Genomic DNA, 17,544 nt, shown 5'->3' with positions numbered 1-17,544 from the left:
ATACTCATTGCAACAGTCATTTCCACTGGGTCAGGCAGAGAAAGGGTCCCAAGCAGGAGGGTAGTAAGAGTTACAAGGCACAACCTCCTTCCCTCTCTGCATCTGTCATCGACCTCGCTCCCTCCCTCTCTCCCTTCCTGCTTCGGTTTGGATTTTATATGTTCCCCAAAGGCCCGCCATTCCGGGGCTGGTCCTCAGGTTGGCTCTGTTGGAAGGTAGCACAAATCTCGAACAGGTGGGGCCCAATGGGAGGTTTTAAGCCGTTCGGAGTCTGCCACTGAGGGGATGGGGCCCCGCCCCTTCCTCCTCCTCTCTTTTGCTTCCCAGGTGCAGGAGGTGAGTGGTTTGCTTTACCACACATTCCCAGCATGCTGTGATGCCTCCTACAGACCAAATGCAACAGGGCCAAAAAAGTCACAGGTGGGAACCTCAAAAATGTGAGCAAAACAAACCTTTCCTCTTTTTCAGTTGATTATCTCAACTACTTTTCTACAGTAACGGAAAACTGACGAATGCACTCTCTGTCCTTTCTTTCCTCCTTTCTTCTCTCCTTCCTTCTTTTCTTCCCTCTGTTTATTTTCTGCTATCTCAATTCTTGGCACTGCGATGTTTCGCTCCCAAGAGTTCACAGGAGAAGGAACTTCTGGGAAGACCAATGGCTGTAGTGGACCGACTAATGAGCAACTTGTAACGCGCAGCTGAACTGAGTCACTGTGGCTGGGCGTGGAGGACCCACCTGAGGACTGTTACCAATAGCCAGTAAAAGAACTGGGCAGGAAGATCTTGGCCTGCTGATTTTCTAGGGGGAGCTTGCTGATGACGGTTTTCCTGATGCGAACGAGGCTGTCTCTGGGAATGGCTGCTGCTTTCAACAGGGGAGCTCTGATGTTTACCGTAAGTTTCACTTCCTGGCTTCAGTGTGGTTTCCTCAGGTTGTTGGCACAGATCCTTCATCTCATCAGCGTAGATTTTTTTTTTTTTCTGGCTTCCACCCCTGGGCTTTGGGCCTTCCAGGTGCAGATCCTCAATACGGACAAGCATGCGACATTGCTGTGGGCTCCGGGCCACTGGCTGGACTCGAGGAGGACACTGCCTTGGACTCTAAGCCTTTAGCTGGACTTGTGTGGGACGCTGCTAGGATCCAGGCCCTCAGTTGAATGCTTTGGGCTTCTAGTATGTGGTTCATTTCTTGCACTCCTTTGTATTTGACTCTTTGGGTAATTATCATCAAATAACCTTGTAAGTTATGTGTCCTATATTTAAAGTAGTCCCTCACCCAATTCTGCTGATTCTAACGATAGTGCAGTTTCTGGTCTGGAAGCTCTACTGACCCTCATTTGACAGGGTTGGAAAGTGTCTCCTGTGCTCTCACTCATCCCTTACCTGACCTCAGCTGCTTGACAGGAACTAGCGAGAGACACGATTTTCCCCCAGCACTCACACACAAGTCAGAGCTACACGGAGCCAGCTACCCCCAGGAAAAGGGAAATCTGGCATCGAAATCACGGCCACTTGTTCTGTGCCCATGCGCAGGTTACCTGACCGATGATGTAGCTCAGAATTTTTTTTGGGCGGGGGCAGTGCTAACGGTGGAACCCGGGGCCTCACACATTTTAGGCAAGGACTGCCTCTGAGGGACATCGCTTGCTCGTGTCTGAAATCCTTTATCTATAGAGAGAATAATGACTTTCCTCACTCATTTTTAAACTGTGACTGAGTGAAGCACTTAGAACCATTCCTGAAACAGGATGCATCACCGGTAAGTGTTTGCAGTGATTCCTATAGCGAACAGGAGCGAACGCAAAGTTGAAAGACAGTTAGGATTAGTAAGAAGCAGCTGTTGCCAATCTTGAACCTTTGTCTTTTTGGCAGTAGAGCCAGGATCTTGAATATGTTGCAGAGCTCTGGGGGCTACTTCGTCCTCAGCTGCAGTTGCACAGAAAGTCTCGAAAATAACGTTCCTTATTGTGATAAGGGATTTGGGGTAAGACGCAGAAATTTCGGAGTAGAAAGCGGAATGAGCTTGGGTTGTTTTCATCACATGGGGCCCCATGTTCAGAAGTCATAACTAATATTCCAGGCAGTTACACTCTATATTATTTCTCAAACTTGCTTATATTGCTTAAGGCTTTCTTGTCTGATTCCCAGAAACCACAGATTATGTCTGCATAAAACATCCTGCTTTGTTCCTGAGCCCTGAGGAGTTCATTTAACGCCCCCACCCCGCAGTCCAGCGGACAGTGCTTGGTCCTGGTGTACGTTTCCCGTGTGAAGACTGCGGCACGGTGAGTCACTACCTTTGAAAGACATCCCTTGCTTTGAATTTTATGAGACCACATTCTGTTAGTTTTTCTCCCACTTCTCTGCATAGTCCCTTTCCTGTATGACTTCTCCTTTTCAGACCAGTTGTAGAATTTTGGATAATGAAGGTCCTACATATCCACTCACTGCTTACGATCACAGTTAGAGTAGAAGTTTGCCAGCAGAGGCCACTGCTGTTCTAATATTTGTCTGCCTGCACGGATTTAGTCGAGTGTAGAACTTCACAGAAAAAAAAGCATTGTTCTTTTATTTTTATTTACTATTTTAGTTGCAGGGTGATCTATTCCTGTTTTTCTTTTGTTGCCTGTGTTTTTGTTGTTGTGTTTGAGAAGTTACTGCCAAATCTAATGTCATGAAGGTTTTCCTCCATGTTTTCTGCTGTAAATTTTATAATTTTAACTCTTGCATCTCAGTCTTTGACATAGCATGTGTTAGTTTTCATGTGCAGTAAAAAAGATACAATTTCATGGTTTTGCCTCTGAATATCTATTTTTACCAGCATTGATTATGAGACTAGCCCACTGACTTTTGACAAAGATTCAAAACAAATTCAATGCTGAACTATTGTGGTGTTATAAATTAAGATATAAATTGTATTCACCCAGGGAAAAATTAAGGAAATATCTTTAAAAGTAGCAAAAGTAAAATGCAATTAAAACAATATACTATAAAATATCTACTTAACTCCAAAAAACACAGCAATGGAACAGTAGAAAAATAAAACCACACAAGATACACAAAATAAATAGCAAAATAGGTGGCAATTCCATTTTGTGAGTAATTATAGTAAGTGCAGTGAAGTAAGCACTTGAGACAAAAAGGAAAGAAGAGCAGAATATATATTTTTAAAATTGCAACTGGACACTATCTATAGAGACCGTTTAAATTCAAAGACACAGATGTCTTGAAAGAAAAAGAGTGGAAAAGATTAGGCCATGCAAATAAAAGAGATGTGAATGGCTATACTAATATAAGAAAAAAAATAGCCACTAAGACAACATATATGACCAGTGACACTGAGAACATTTTATAATGATGACAGGAGCGATAACTCAGGAAGACATCGTATTTATAAATAAGCATTTAGGGCCGGGGATTTAGCTCAGTGGTTCCGGCGCCTGCCTTGCAAACACAAGTACCTGACTTCAATCCCTGGTACCAATAAATAAATAAATAAGCATTTACCATGCAACTGAGATCCAAAACACATGAAGCAGAAACTGACAGACTTAAAGGGAAATGAGACAATTAGAAAGTAATAGTTAGAGACTTTACTATTCAACTTTCAACCATAGATAGAACAACTACACAAAAGATGAATAAGGAAACAGAATAGTATGGTCTGTCGAATGTACCTAAGGTCTACTGAACAAAATAACAGAATATATATTTTTCCTAAAGTGCACATGGACTATTTTCTTAGAAAGACCATATTAGAGTGTAAGACAACCCTCATTACATTTAAATGGAGTGAAATTAGGCAAAGTATGTTCTCAGACCAAGCTGGAAAGTCAGTAGAAATCACTCATAGATAGAATTTTGGAAAAGTAGAAAATATGTGGACATTAGTCAAAACATTAATAAATGGTCCCTGAATCAAAAACCATGAGGGAAATTAGAAAATGATTTGAGGTGAGAGGAAACAGTAATGCTACCTATCAAAAAATATGGATGCAGTTAAGTGCATAAAAGAAAACCTATGACTATGAACACCAAATGGAGAAAGATTTCAAGTTCATAACCTACACTTTCACGTTAACAAGCTACAAAGGGGGCTGGGGATTTAGCTCAGTGGTTTGGTGGCCTGCCTTGCAAGCGCAAGGACCTGAGTTTGATCCCCGGGACTGCAAAAAAAAAAAAAAAAAAAAAAAAAAAAAAAAAAAAAAAAGAAGAAGCTACAAAGAGAGTACAAGTTTAAGGTAGAGTAGTGGAGGAAAGGAAATAATTAAGATTAGAGTATAAATAGATGAGGCAAAGAATAGAAAAATAAGAGAGAAAATTGACAAAATCAAATCTTGGCTCTTTGAGAGAATCAACAAAATTGACGAAGTTTCATTAGATTGTATAAGAGAAAAAGGCCAAAGAGACTCAAATTATGAAAGCCAAGAATAGAAGGGGCTATCACTACTGGCATTATAAAAAATATAATTTTAAAGGAACACTATGAACAATTATAGGACAATATGTTAGCTAGTCAGAATGAAAATAGATAAGATGAAAACTACCAAAACTAACTCAAGAAGAAACAGCATTTGAATAGATATATAAAAACTAAAGTGATTAAGTTGTTAACCAGAAGGTTTCATAGTAAAATAAAGACATCACTGGTGAATTCCACCAAACATTTAAAAATCATTTAACACTAATCCTTCACAAAATTCTAAAAAATAAAAAATAAAAGTATAGGGAGCACAGTCTTACCATGATACCAAAAGCAAAGACCCCAGAATAAAAGAAACTTTTAGGATATGAAAAGAAACTTTAAGAATATGGACACAAGCTTCTTCAACAAAATACGAGCTAACTAAATCCAACAACATATAAGAAACACACACACACACACACACACACACACACACACATGAATATTATTCACCCTAAAAAGAAACAAGGTAGGGATACATGCTACAGTATGGACAAATGGGCAAAACATTGTGCCAAGAAAAGGAAGGCAGAGGCCAAAGGCCATGTACTGTCCACTGCATTTATATGAAACATCCAGAGCAGGTGAACTAATGGTGACAGAAGGCAGAACATTGGTTACAATTATCTAGGAAAAGGTAAAAGTGTTGCAGATGTATGGGGTTTTACTTGGGGGTAATGAAGACCTTAAGGAACTAGATGGGATCTGTGATTCTTCAATGTCGTTAATGTGTTAAATGCCACTGAATTGTTCCCTTTAAAATGGTTGATTTTATGTTATGTGAGTTTTGACACATTTTAAAAGCATAATCATATAATATTGGCACAAAGACAACTCAACAGGAAATAATATCTTTTCTCAAAACATGGTGCTGGGACAATTGCAAATTCACAAGCAGAAAAAATTCAGTTTGAGCCAGGTGTGGTGGTGCATGCCTATAATCTCAGCACTCAGGAGGCTGAGGCAGGAGGATCGCTGAGTTTGAGACCAACCTGGGCTGCATAATGAGTTTCAAGTCAGTCACAACTACATAGTGAGACCCTGTCTCAAAACCAAAACAAAGAAATCTACTTTGACCCTTTTACTCAACACTATATTAAAAAATTAACCTAAAATAGACTGTGGACCTAAATTTAGAGGCCAGCACTATAAACTCTTAGAAGAAAATAGAAGGGTAAATCTTCATGATCTTGGGTCAGTTGATAGTTTCTTAAATATGACACCAGCAGTACAAATGATAAAAGAAAAATAAGAAAGTTAAATTTTATCAAAATTAAAAATTTTATGCTTCAAAGGCTACCATCAAGAAAATGAGAAGAAAACTCATAGAATGGGTAAAAATATTTGAAAACATACATGTAATAAAAGACTTTTTGTGCAGAATATATTACAAATCTTACAGTGCAATGGTAAAAAGTTCAGTAATGAAAGTTTAAATTGGCGATAGATTTGAACACACATATGTGCAAAGGAGAATTACCTGTGCCCCAAAACCACATGAAAGATGTTCCACAACAATTAGTCATTAGAAAAATAGAATGAGATACCAATTCACATCTACGAGGGTGGGTGACTTCAAAACAGAAGTAGGAGATGTAGGAGAAGAGAGAGTTAGGAGGAAGGGGAGGGTGCTAGGAAATAACAAATGTTAACGAGGGTGTGGAGAACTCAGAATCCTCCAGACACCGCTCATGGAAATGGAAAACAGTGCTCTTATTGTGGAAGACCATTTGTCAGTTTCCCAAAAAGCATAAACAAGAAGCTACCATATGACTCCAGCCATTCTTCTCCTAGGAACATATGCAGAACATTGAAAACAAATGTTCACACCAGAACTTATACGTAAATGTTCACCAAAATATTATTTATGGTAGCCAAAAGTATAAGAACGCAAATGTCCATCAACTGATGAATAGACAAAAATAAAATGTGACATATCCACACCACCAGATAGAAATCACAAAATTGAAGGAAAGGTTGATATGTTCTACATATATAAACCTTGAAGAAATAATTCTCAGTGAAAGAAAATAGACATAAGCGACTACATCTCATAAAATCACATTTCTATGAAATGTCCAGGGTAGGCAAATCTATAGACACAGAAAGTAAATTAGTGGTTTCCAGGGGCTGGGGCCAAGGCAGAATTGACGGTGACTGGTTTTGGAATAATAAAATGTCTATAGATTAACAGTAATGATGGCTGCAGAACTATTTGATTACACTAGAATATATTGACATACAATGTCCTAAAAGGCAAATTTTATGGTGTATGAATTATATCTCATGAAGTTTTTATTCTTAAAAAGTGGTTTAAAGATATAACCACATGTCTCATCAGTGAAGACACATATTTGGCAAATAAGCATGGCAAAAATGCTTAGCATCATTTCCATTAAGGAAGTACACATTAAAAAATAATGGAAATAAAATGAGTCACCTAGTAGAATGGCTATAATTCCAAACTTATGGATGCAAAGTGATAGGAACTCTCAGGCATTGCTGTCAAAAATACAGAAGAGTATAGCCACCTTGGAAAGCAACTTGGCAGTTTCTTCCCCAGCTAAACATATTACTATGTGATCAGCTGTAATAGTCCTAGATATTTACCCAACTGATTAGAAAAAATATGCATTTGCAAAACTTGTACATAAATGTTTATATCAGTCTTGTGATTTCCTAGAACTGAAAGAAACTAAATAACCCTTCAATAGAAGGCAAGTAAGCAAACCGTAGCATATCTACGTGTGGAATATTATTCAGCAATGCAAAATGAGCTCTGAGGCTAAGCAAAGACATGGAAGAGTCCGAAATGCACATTATAGGTTTAAAAATGCAATTTTCTCCTTTTATGGCATTATGAAACAGGCAAAAAAAAACTGTAGAAATTTTTAAAAATTAGTGGTTCTCAGAGGAGGGTAGAAGGCCTGAGTATTAAAACATGGGGAATGTTTTTCAGAGTGGTGAAATTATTCTCTGTGATACTTTCTAATAGTTTATGAGTTAAATGCACTTGTCAAAACCTATACAACTTTACCTCACAAAAAATGAGCCTTCATATCTGTAAATCAAAATAGAAACCATTTAAGAGTTCAAGGTATTCTAGGATGGGATGCAGAATGTAATAAGAGTGTAAGTCTTTTATAAACATAGGCTAGTAGCTGGGAAATGATACAAGTAACTTTAAAAATAAGTGGAATTTTTAATTCCAAAGGGGAAAATGTATAAAGGAAACAGTATATAAACATTATACTCTAATTGATGAAGTTGTTTTCCTTAGGCATAGAAGTTAGCAAATCTGAAACCACTGTGCATGCATTGGAGTTGAGAAATTAAGGAAGTGGATGGGGGTTGGTGGGAAACAGGCTTCTCACTGGTCCACAGTTTACACGTAAGCAAGGGGTAAACTCTAGAATGACTTGATCTGGAGAGATCTGTATGAGCTCATTGTATTGGTCATCTTTCTTCTTGCTTGCTAGGCAAAATATCTAACATAAATTAAAAGAGGAAAAAATGTTTATTTTAGCTCCCGGTTTCAGAGGGTTCAGTCCATGGTTGGCTGGCTCCAAGCCAGAAACATCACAGTAGAAGAGTGAGTCTGAGGACAACTGCTCGACTCATAGCATCCAGAAAGCAGAGTAGAGAAAGGGCCCAGAGAAGGGGCCAGGGCTGGGTATAGTTTCCTGGGTTCAACGACTGATGAGGTTGGCATCCTCACAACTGGATCGCCTTTCCAGAAACCTCTCAGTCCAGTCAAGCTGGCAGTGAAGATTAACAGGCACGTCGATGTTTACAGATGGTTACATGTAGATTATTTATAAAAACAGGTGGAGAATTGGTTAATATGTGCATATGACATTCTCTAAGTCAGCAGAAAAGCTAACAACAACCAGTGCAATGAACGCACCCAGGACCCACATCTTGGTTTCCGGTATTGTTCTCTAACAGAATGTGCAACAGCTCTTGATTCTACAGCTGGTAGAGAAAATATACAAGTTGAACATGGAATGTGTTCCCCAAAAGAATAGCAGAACAATGAGGACATACCAAGGGAAGACAGGAGTTGGAAGAGCTCTCAATGAACAAAACTTGAACAATTTGAACACAATATATAGTGTAGTATTGGGATAGAATTCAAAACAGAAAATAAGTATTCACAAGTCTATGTTAATATAAACCAATGGTTAAATATATAAACAAGATGAAATAGACACATTTCTCAGGCTGAGGAATTCCTAATATCTTGTGTGTATATTCCACAGTCAAGGAAATGAAAGATAACTTCCTTTCCTTTTTGTGTGGGTTGTGATATAGTTTAAAGAGGGAGAAGGATCATATTTACAATAGAAAACCTGGCAAATTGTGCCTTAGACAAGTGGTAAAAATTAACATCCTGAGGGGTATATCATGCTGACAGAATGGTGCTTTACCTCCATAGGCTTCCTCCTCAAAACTTACCACCTGTCTAATCATAAGAATAATACCAAATAGATGCAAATAGAACAACACTGTATAAAATATTCAGCTGTTAAATATTCCTCCAAACTACCAAGGTCATCAAAACTAAGGAAGTCTGGAAAAAATACCAGAGTCACAGGAGACATGATTAAATGTAATGTCAGATGCTGGATGGGACCTTGGACAAGACAAAGGACATTAGGTAAAAGGTAAAGAAATCTGACTAAGCAACGGATTTCTGATAAAAATACTGTATCAGTATTGGTTCAGTAACTGTGCCAAACGTACCACAGGGATGTGAGAGGTTAACAACAGGATGAACCAAGCGTGGAGGGCATGGCAACAGTGTACTACCTTCATATTTTTTCTGCAAACCTAAAACTTTTCTAAAATTAAGAAGTTTATTTTTGAAATGAATATGGCGCCTACACCATACCCTTTAGCAATATTGCCAGATTGGCTGATTTTCCACCCAGTTGATCTCATTGAAGTGTGAAACAGGATCTCCTCTTCCGCTTTCATGGATTCCTTAGAGTTTATAAAAGGCACATTTACAGTACCAAGCCAACTCTTCACAACTGAGATACAGTTTTTATTAAAAGATGAAAATGAATATATCATATATGGAGATGGCAATTGGATTGCTATAAGGTGACATCATCTCAAAAACATCACTGTAAAAATACACTTGGATGATCTGTGATGGATCGTGGACCTCATTTTGACAAAAAGCACATTGGTCCTACGTGATCTCCCCTTCACCCTCCCTAACAGTGATTTTCATCCATTAATAGAGTCGGAACTTTGCTATTTCATATATAGCTTTTAAGTACAAATGGTCGAAATGTCATTGTTCTACCAGATCCAAGATAGGAGAAGATTTTTCAACAGTAGGACATTTTGAATATGTACCCATGCAACAGCCATTGGTTTGTTTAGTTTGTGTGTTTGTGAATGTCGTTAACTTCAAAGGCTCTTTCACACTGTTTAATCTTTAAGCTAAATTCAGATGCTGATTTCTCCACTTCCATTTCTCTTTAGGGAGAACTTAAACTCTTGTCTCTACTTAAACACTAGTAACTTTGGCACTGCTAAAAATGGTATAATAAATAATTTAATCGTTTTTCAGCATCACGATAAATATTCAGAGTGTGTCTGTTATGCAAGGCCCTGTATTAGCCTGTCTAGCTTCTCCCCTCCCATTCCCCATGGAGGTTGATATTACTTTGTCTTATAAAATAGACTTCACCATAGAGTTATTTGGTTTTTCAGTTTATAGCCATTCAGAATTAAGTTACTAATGTAAAAGTCAGATGGGTAAAGAAGTAATGAGAATTCAACGTTATTATATGGATGAGCATAATATTAAAATATAAAAAGTGATTCAGTTTCAAATCATTCCTGCTCTTTCAGCTCTTACTCACTTTATGTTTCAAAAACATTAAGACTAGAATTTTTAAGAAAGACATTACGGTGCTATAACTTATTTGAGAACTTAAGTCCATTCTTTCTGCTTAAATTTGATTTCTAACCGCTTGAATACACAAATGTTACTTGTGCTTCTATAAGAAATCTATCAGTATCAGAAATTTGGTGACCGGTGTTCTTATTAACATTTTAGCAAATTCAGTTTAAGGCATATCTTCAAACTGAAATTGTAATTGAATTTTAATGTCAAATTGCTATTCCAGCTCTGTTGATGATCACGGGTAAATAGGATGTTCTTCTAATGAACTGTTGGTGGTAGAGACACCAAAGATATGTGATTTGGGACAGAATACTTGAATCATTGCCTTTTATTTCCAAAGGGAATATTAAATGTCAAACATCTCCTACTGTAGTAAAGCCCTTAGTGATTTAGGTACTTTTAGGCCTCAAAGATATTTATGGAAATTAGGTTGTGCTGGGCGCTGGGGAATTATCCTGAAGAAGTTAAAGTGGAATTTTCTGGCTCATTATCATCAGCGACTGAAGTCCAGGGAAACCAATTTGCTTCCTGACACATTGTTTGATTTAGCGACTGAATGATTCACACCAAATTGAAGGCCTGAGGGTAATGCCGCGTGCTTAATTCCAAAGATAAGCTAGGCTCTTTAGTTCAAAGATAGTCTGTAGAAGTGTCTGACAAGTCAACAAGACTATTAGCAAAGTTTAAATTATAAAGTCTGAGTTGAGAGCTGTGATTAAATATGGACCAGTCCCAATTAATCACTAAGTAAGCGAGATCTCCCCTGGAATTTCCTTCACTCTTCCCCACAGTAGTTATTTAATGAAGCTATAGAAGGGACTTGAAGCCTACTACTTAGCACTCCAGGGTGGGAAGCTGTCAGAGCTGAAGGAATTTAGGAAAAGGTTTGAGTCCCATTTCAGTTTCCGTAACTGAACTCCAGGGTCTAGATAATTTACAGAGTGACTTTATGTAGCTCATGGTTCTGGAGGCTTGGAAGTCCAAGAGCATGATGCCAACATCTGTCTACTCAGCATGTGATGGCAGCCTGCTTGCCTCTTAGTCCCACGGTGATCCGGAGGGAGAGAGCTGGCTTTTGTAAGGAGTCCCCTCCTGGGATGACCCATCGCTCCACCGATCCGTTAATTTATGGATGGATGAACCCCGCCTAAGGGTGGAGCCAAATCATCTCCCATGAGCTCCACCTCGAAATACCGCCATCACGTGGGTCTGGTACTTCCAGCACTTGGATTTGGGGAGCACAAAACTGGGGCAGGCAGCAGGGACCTTACAAACAACCCGTAAACCCACGGAGGAGGCGTTCCTGCTGTCCTGACCCCTTGTCCCACCTCTGCTTGCCGCAGAAGTGCAGCAAGGTGCTTGAAAATTTCATAGGTTTCAGAAGGAAAGAATGGAACTAACACAGGCTGAAATAGCTTAGGCAAAATAAATCTCCAAAACCTCTCTTCTCATGTTAAGACGCTGCTGTTTCACTGCTTTAAAAATTCATTGAAGAAAAATATTCGTTCTCTTTTTGAAAAAAGGAAACCATTTCTGGGATATTGGGAACTGTGAAAGTAATTAGTCCATTGGCACGGCTGCCAGTGCCTGAAGGAAACCGGGCCGTGTGGAGGGGTTAGACACTGCCACAGGAGGAGGGTGGACGTAGTTTTGAATTCTGTGCATCTGAGCAGGAAAGACAGTTAGGACTCAAGACAGTATGCAGAGGGTTCCAAAAGTAAGGAAGGAAGACCCAACGCCGAAATACCCAGTATTTTAATTTAGGCTTATCTTGTGCTCCAGAAATCGTGATAAAATCCCTCTCTCTCTCCTGTCTCCCTCCTTTCCTCCCTCCCTCACTCCCTTTTCTTTCTCTCTTGCTGCCTTCACCTCAGCATTGATTCTTTGAAATCAACTCAACCGAAACTGACGTAAGACCATGACTAAAATTTTGGTGGGAAAATGGGTTTAAACCGGGGATTTAGCTCAGTGGTACCACCGCCTGCCTCGCAAGCACAAGGACCCGAATTCAATCCCCCATACCGAACAAAAAGAAAAACGTGCTTAAGTTTCAAGCAACCCATTTTTATGCGAACACAGGGCCACATTTCCTGCGAAAACTGGCGCTGATGGGGTTGGCGGCACATTTCTCTCGCAAGAAACTCCCTGGCAAATAACTGTGTCTCCTGCCTCTGTCTTCCTTTTCCTCCCCGTGAGGAAAGCGGGCCAGTTCTTCAGCTCTGTCACCGCTGTCTGAGCTGGCGGTTTTGTGCTTAGAGCTGAGCCCGATGAGTCGCAGACAACCAGGAGCAGTCTCCGCGGCTTGTTGAACCCATGTCTGAGGCAGGGGAAATGAGACCCGACACCCTCCTCGAGCTCCAGAGGGAAATGCGAAGGGTGACACAAGCAAACCAAGGACGAGTTTACTTCTCTCTCAAGCCCAGAAATAAAAATTTCTGAAACAAGCAGCTCACAAATGGACGCTGTTAGCGAATTGTCATTTCAGTTGACAATACAGGAGAAATACTGGTATTTGATTGTCTCTCAATTTACAACACCTTAAGAATTGTCATCAGTTGACAATACAGGAGAAATACTGGTATTTGATTGTCTCTCAATTTACAACACCTTAATTTAGATTTTCTTATTTAAAAGTATTAATTTTAGCTAATTAAATGAAATCAAAGTTAATGGCAATAAAGAGGACAATCCATAAAACAGCTGATTGAACTTCTTGAGTTTAGAGTTTAAAATCCTGGCACAGTGGGACACACCTGTAATCGCAGCTACTCAGGAGGCTGAGGCAGGAGGATTACAGGTTCAGAGCCAGCCTGAGTGACATAAAGAAACGATTTCTCGAAAGGAAGGAGCCTGGGGATGTAGCTCAGTGGGGCCTGCTGAGCATGTAAGAGACCCTGGTTTTGATCCCTTGTGCAAAAAAAAAAAAAAAAAAAAAAAAGGAAACAAAATAGCTGAATAGTCCAGCTCTCAGGAATGAGCCAACTCTGGAGTCTGTCTCCTGAAAGAGACAGGCAGGTGCACAATGCAAGGTTACTAATTCTGTTAGTAAACCGTGCTTCTTCTCTACAATATTTTAAACATAATTCCACATAAGTCCAAGGCGGCCTTGATCTCTCTGAGGAGGAGGCTGAACAGGAACCCATAGGTAAAGATTACCTACGAGGTGACAAAAGGGTGCTACTCATCAGGCGCGTGTGGACTGCCCTAGACAGAGGAAGTTCATATCGACGGTGTGAGCAAATATAGCCCCAGTCATTGCAAACCCATTTACCAAGAAAAGTAGGTGAGCCACATGCTTGTGCATGATGCTGGTATTGGCAGTCATCCGAATAACTTGATATGCCTAGAAAATTGCCTAAATGCCTATAAAATGCATATTAAGGGATTAGAAATCGGGAGCTGGAGAAGTTCCTAGATAGGCGGTCAGCAATCTGGAGACCCCAAAGAGCTGGTGGTAGACTCCTAACCTGAGTCCAAACGCCTGAGAAGAAAGCATCTTTGAGTAGTAGGTAAATAAGACAAGGCCGAATTATAGAAGCCAGTGAAGGAAGTAAACAAAGAAGAGGGATTATTCTGCCGAAAGATCTTGGGAAAGAGGACAGAAAATGAAGAGTTAGCTTTACACTGTGGAAGTCCTTGTGAACCGGTTAGGAGTGACTGGCAAGACCAGGTGAAAACAATTGGTAGGTATCCAAGAGGGCATGGGAAGTGAGCACATTACTCAGCTTTGCATTACTCATATAAAATACCTGAGATGGCTAAGTTCTCCAGGTAAAAGGTCTGTTTAGCTCACAATGTAGGACGTTCAGCCGGGTGGTGCTCATACTGGCTCAGCACTGTTCTGAGGGCAGCCGTTGGTGGCACATCATGGTGGGAACATTCGTAGGAATGAATACATCTCAAGCCATAAGGCAGAGAGAGCAAAGGGCTCTTGGGCTCCTACCGTCCACCCTGGAACCGATCCCAATGACCTGAGGGCTTTGTGCTGGGCTCCACCACCTCCCCAAAGCACCGCCCTGTGGAACCAAGCCTTTAAGCATGGACCACCCTGAACCAATGTTCAAACCACAGTATCGAGGGAGTGTGGAGGGCTGGCAGAGAAACGTCTTCCAAAAAGTTTTGTTATATAAGGAAACAAAGAGGTAGCACATGAGTTTAAAAGGGAGGTGAGGAAACAACGCTGTGTTTAATTTCTTAGTAGGAGCATCGTGTTGGAGAAGGTGAGAAGTGAGATTCGGTGTACCGTAGGAAGACCTGTCCTCAGAGAACACTGATGAGTTCATTCATCGTCACAGGAAGGAGGGTGGAGATTGGTGTGTTCAAAGGCAGGGAGAAGTAGAAGTTCTTTTCTGATCACTTCATCCTCTCGGGGAAATAAATGGACTCAGCTGAGAGTGAAGAGGGGGAAGGAGAAGACGTAGAAGAGAGAATAGGCTTTGGAGAGTGATGTGACCAGCGTCAGGGGAGTCCTGAGACGAGCTTGGAGATTGGGATCACAGATTCACAAGCATACCGCTAGGCGGCGGTACTTCTTTCCAACCGTATTCAGCCTCTTGGATGTAACACTGGACGCGGTGGAGAAGGAGGCCGAACCCACGTCTCCTGTGCATCCTCTATTTTGCCAACACTGTGGTGAAGGGGGAGCAGTGAGAGAGATGTTGTGATACACGCAAGAAATTACAGAGCCGGGCCATGGGATGCAATCTTTATGAGAAGAGAAACGGAAGAGGGTAAGGTGAACAGATCGGAAATCTTCCACCAAATTTCACAGGGAATTCTAAATGCGACAGAGAGTCCAAAATTGCATTTTCCTCCAAGGTGAGAGTGAAACTGAAAACATAAACCTTTCCCTCAACCTCCGCATCCTCCTTTTCCCCCAATTCCTTTTCTTTTAAACATTTCACACATACAAAAAGTGCTCGTTGAATAGACTTCACTAATGAAAAGGCATAAGTCCCATGAACTGACTGCCTGTAGTAAAAAGACCTAGATGACTACTTTTTCAGCTAAAGTGTAAATAAAGATTAATTGGGTTATCTTATTTTAACCGGCAAAGTTACAAATTGTGCAAATTCAAGCAAATTGTACCAAGTGATGCTGAATGCATTGCTTGGTGCAGTTTTCAGCAGAACAGAAGTTTCACTCGGGCAGAAAGAGCCCCGTGAAGTCTCGAGCAGATGACCAAATTGCTTGGGTTCATTTCCATCTCCCCGTGCAGGCACAGCCTGAGTCACAGCTCCATCCTGACCTAGGGACTTACAAAAGCAAATTAACTATTGAAGGTCAGCAGGATATCACTGCACATAGAGCCACAGGAGCTCGAAAAGTGCTAAAACTGAGTAGCACTGACAATATGCTTTCTAAGCCAGAAGAGATTTGCTGTGACGTAGAGGAAGGCCTAATGGTCTTCAGCACCCTGGGAAATCCACAGCAGCTTAGGAAATTTTTGAGCAAAACAAAACCAAGTGACCATCTGAGTTTCCCCACATAGGGCCTAATTTTATACATAGCGAGGAACGGGTTAGAAATACTTGTAAAAAATGAGCTCTAAATCTGATCAAGAAAAACCTTGGTAATTTTTCTTTTTAAATCTCAAACTCGTCTTTTATGTTTTTCTCAGCTACATTTCCTGAAATGGAGGAAATAGATCACAGACATTTATGGAGGGAAACTAAGACATCCTGTATATCTGGAAGTATAATTTGTATCGTCTATACAATTTTGGCATCTCATGTAGCCTGTGCATGTCATCAAATCTCTCACTTAGATTCCATGTTCCGAAATCAAACCTCTGTCTGACTTTCAAGGCCTTCATCCCCTGGACCCAAAACTCTTTCCCTTTCTGTTTTTGTCTCCCGGAGGAAAAAGAAGAGAACAGAGATGAGTTTCCCACAATAGAACAGGCTTTTCATGGGAGTCTGACACACGGCAAGAGTAGGGCTGTCTCCTCGACAGACAGGAGCAGGATCTGAGTACACAGCCTTGCCTGGCTGATGTATTCAGTAAGTTACAGAACTGGGATTCAAACCCAGGCTCAGAAATATGAGAGGTGAGAGCCTCCTCGCTCCTTGGACCAGCCCAAACCACGCACCTGGCTTCACTTTCAAAGCTCTTGCTTCCCTGACTCCTTGCTTTATTCCTTTTGACATTTACCATGTGTTAGAGGCCTTTAAAACCATCAAATCCCGCATCTTTGGGAAACCCTGGGGGCACTTCTACTCCAGTGATAACTCTCTTTCCTTAGCATCCTGTGGCTACAAAGTATCTCAGATAAAATCAGTCTTTAGGGTTAGGGAGACATACAGAGGCCAGCTGGGTGACCGTGCTCTGAACTAAAAGTCTGTTCCATTCAGGTAAAAAATAAATAAATAAAAGGGTGCATTGCTGCTGACTCGCAGGGTTACTGGGCAGACTGAATTCCACGACTGGCATAAAGGATTTTAGCACAGTGCCTGGAAAATGATATCCCATGCTGCATTTTTTGAGTGTCAGCTACGCAGATTGGATTATGTTATCACTCTTGGAATAGTTCGTGTATGACCTCCTGGAGATATGTATTAATTGTCTCTTATTTAACCTTGAATCTGTTCATGTCTAATTTAAAGATCTTCAAAGCTTGAACAGTCTTCCTTTGAATCCTCTGTACATAACACAAAGTTCTCGAAAAAACATTTGTTGGATTGCCTTTATTTTGTAACATGTTCTCTTTTAGATGGCAACAGGAAGAACAATTCAAAATGTGCAATGAGCTTGGGTGACACATTTCCTTGCTGATTATCAGTGGCTCTTTGTCTTGTTTTTCTTCCTCTAGAGCTCTTATTTTGATGACAGCACTGGAGGGCAGCATTGAGTCAGCTCGCACAGGAAGTGAACGAAAAAGAAATAGGAAATCCAAAGGAAGGGGTCCACAGATAGGAAGTGAATAATTCTCCACATGCGTCACTGGCTTTAAAAGGACTGTGCATTTTGCTGCCCAAGTGTACTTAAAAGCCGCCCAGCCCCCTGCGTGCCTCATGGGAGCTTTTGAGGATAAATGACTTGTTTTCTCCCTAATCCTGGGTGGCAAAGCAAACTGTGATGCATTTAACCATTTACTCACACAGCAAAACAGAGCAAATGTATGTGCCACATTATAAAGCAAGATAAATTTAGC

The 17,544-nt window shown here is 40.5% G+C and overlaps 1 long non-coding RNA gene across 1 annotated transcript in view; it reads left to right on the top strand.

Annotated features, from left to right (window-relative positions):
- The first annotated feature begins 781 nt into the window (after positions 1–781).
- The window catches only part of LOC104855731, a 74,863-nt gene continuing 58,100 nt past the window's right edge, over positions 782–17,544 (top strand). The window contains exons 1-2 of the long non-coding RNA XR_778460.2: positions 782–894; positions 2,149–2,285. This is a non-coding gene — a long non-coding RNA (uncharacterized LOC104855731). The remainder of the gene's footprint in view (positions 895–2,148; positions 2,286–17,544) is intronic.

This window comes from Fukomys damarensis, unplaced genomic scaffold (genome assembly GCF_012274545.1).
Source record: "Fukomys damarensis isolate Sample0158 unplaced genomic scaffold, DMR_v1.0_HiC HiC_scaffold_37, whole genome shotgun sequence".
Taxonomy (NCBI): Eukaryota; Metazoa; Chordata; class Mammalia; order Rodentia; family Bathyergidae; genus Fukomys; species Fukomys damarensis.
Note: the sequence above shows the minus strand (reverse complement) of the source record. Positions and strands in the feature narration are given on the sequence as shown.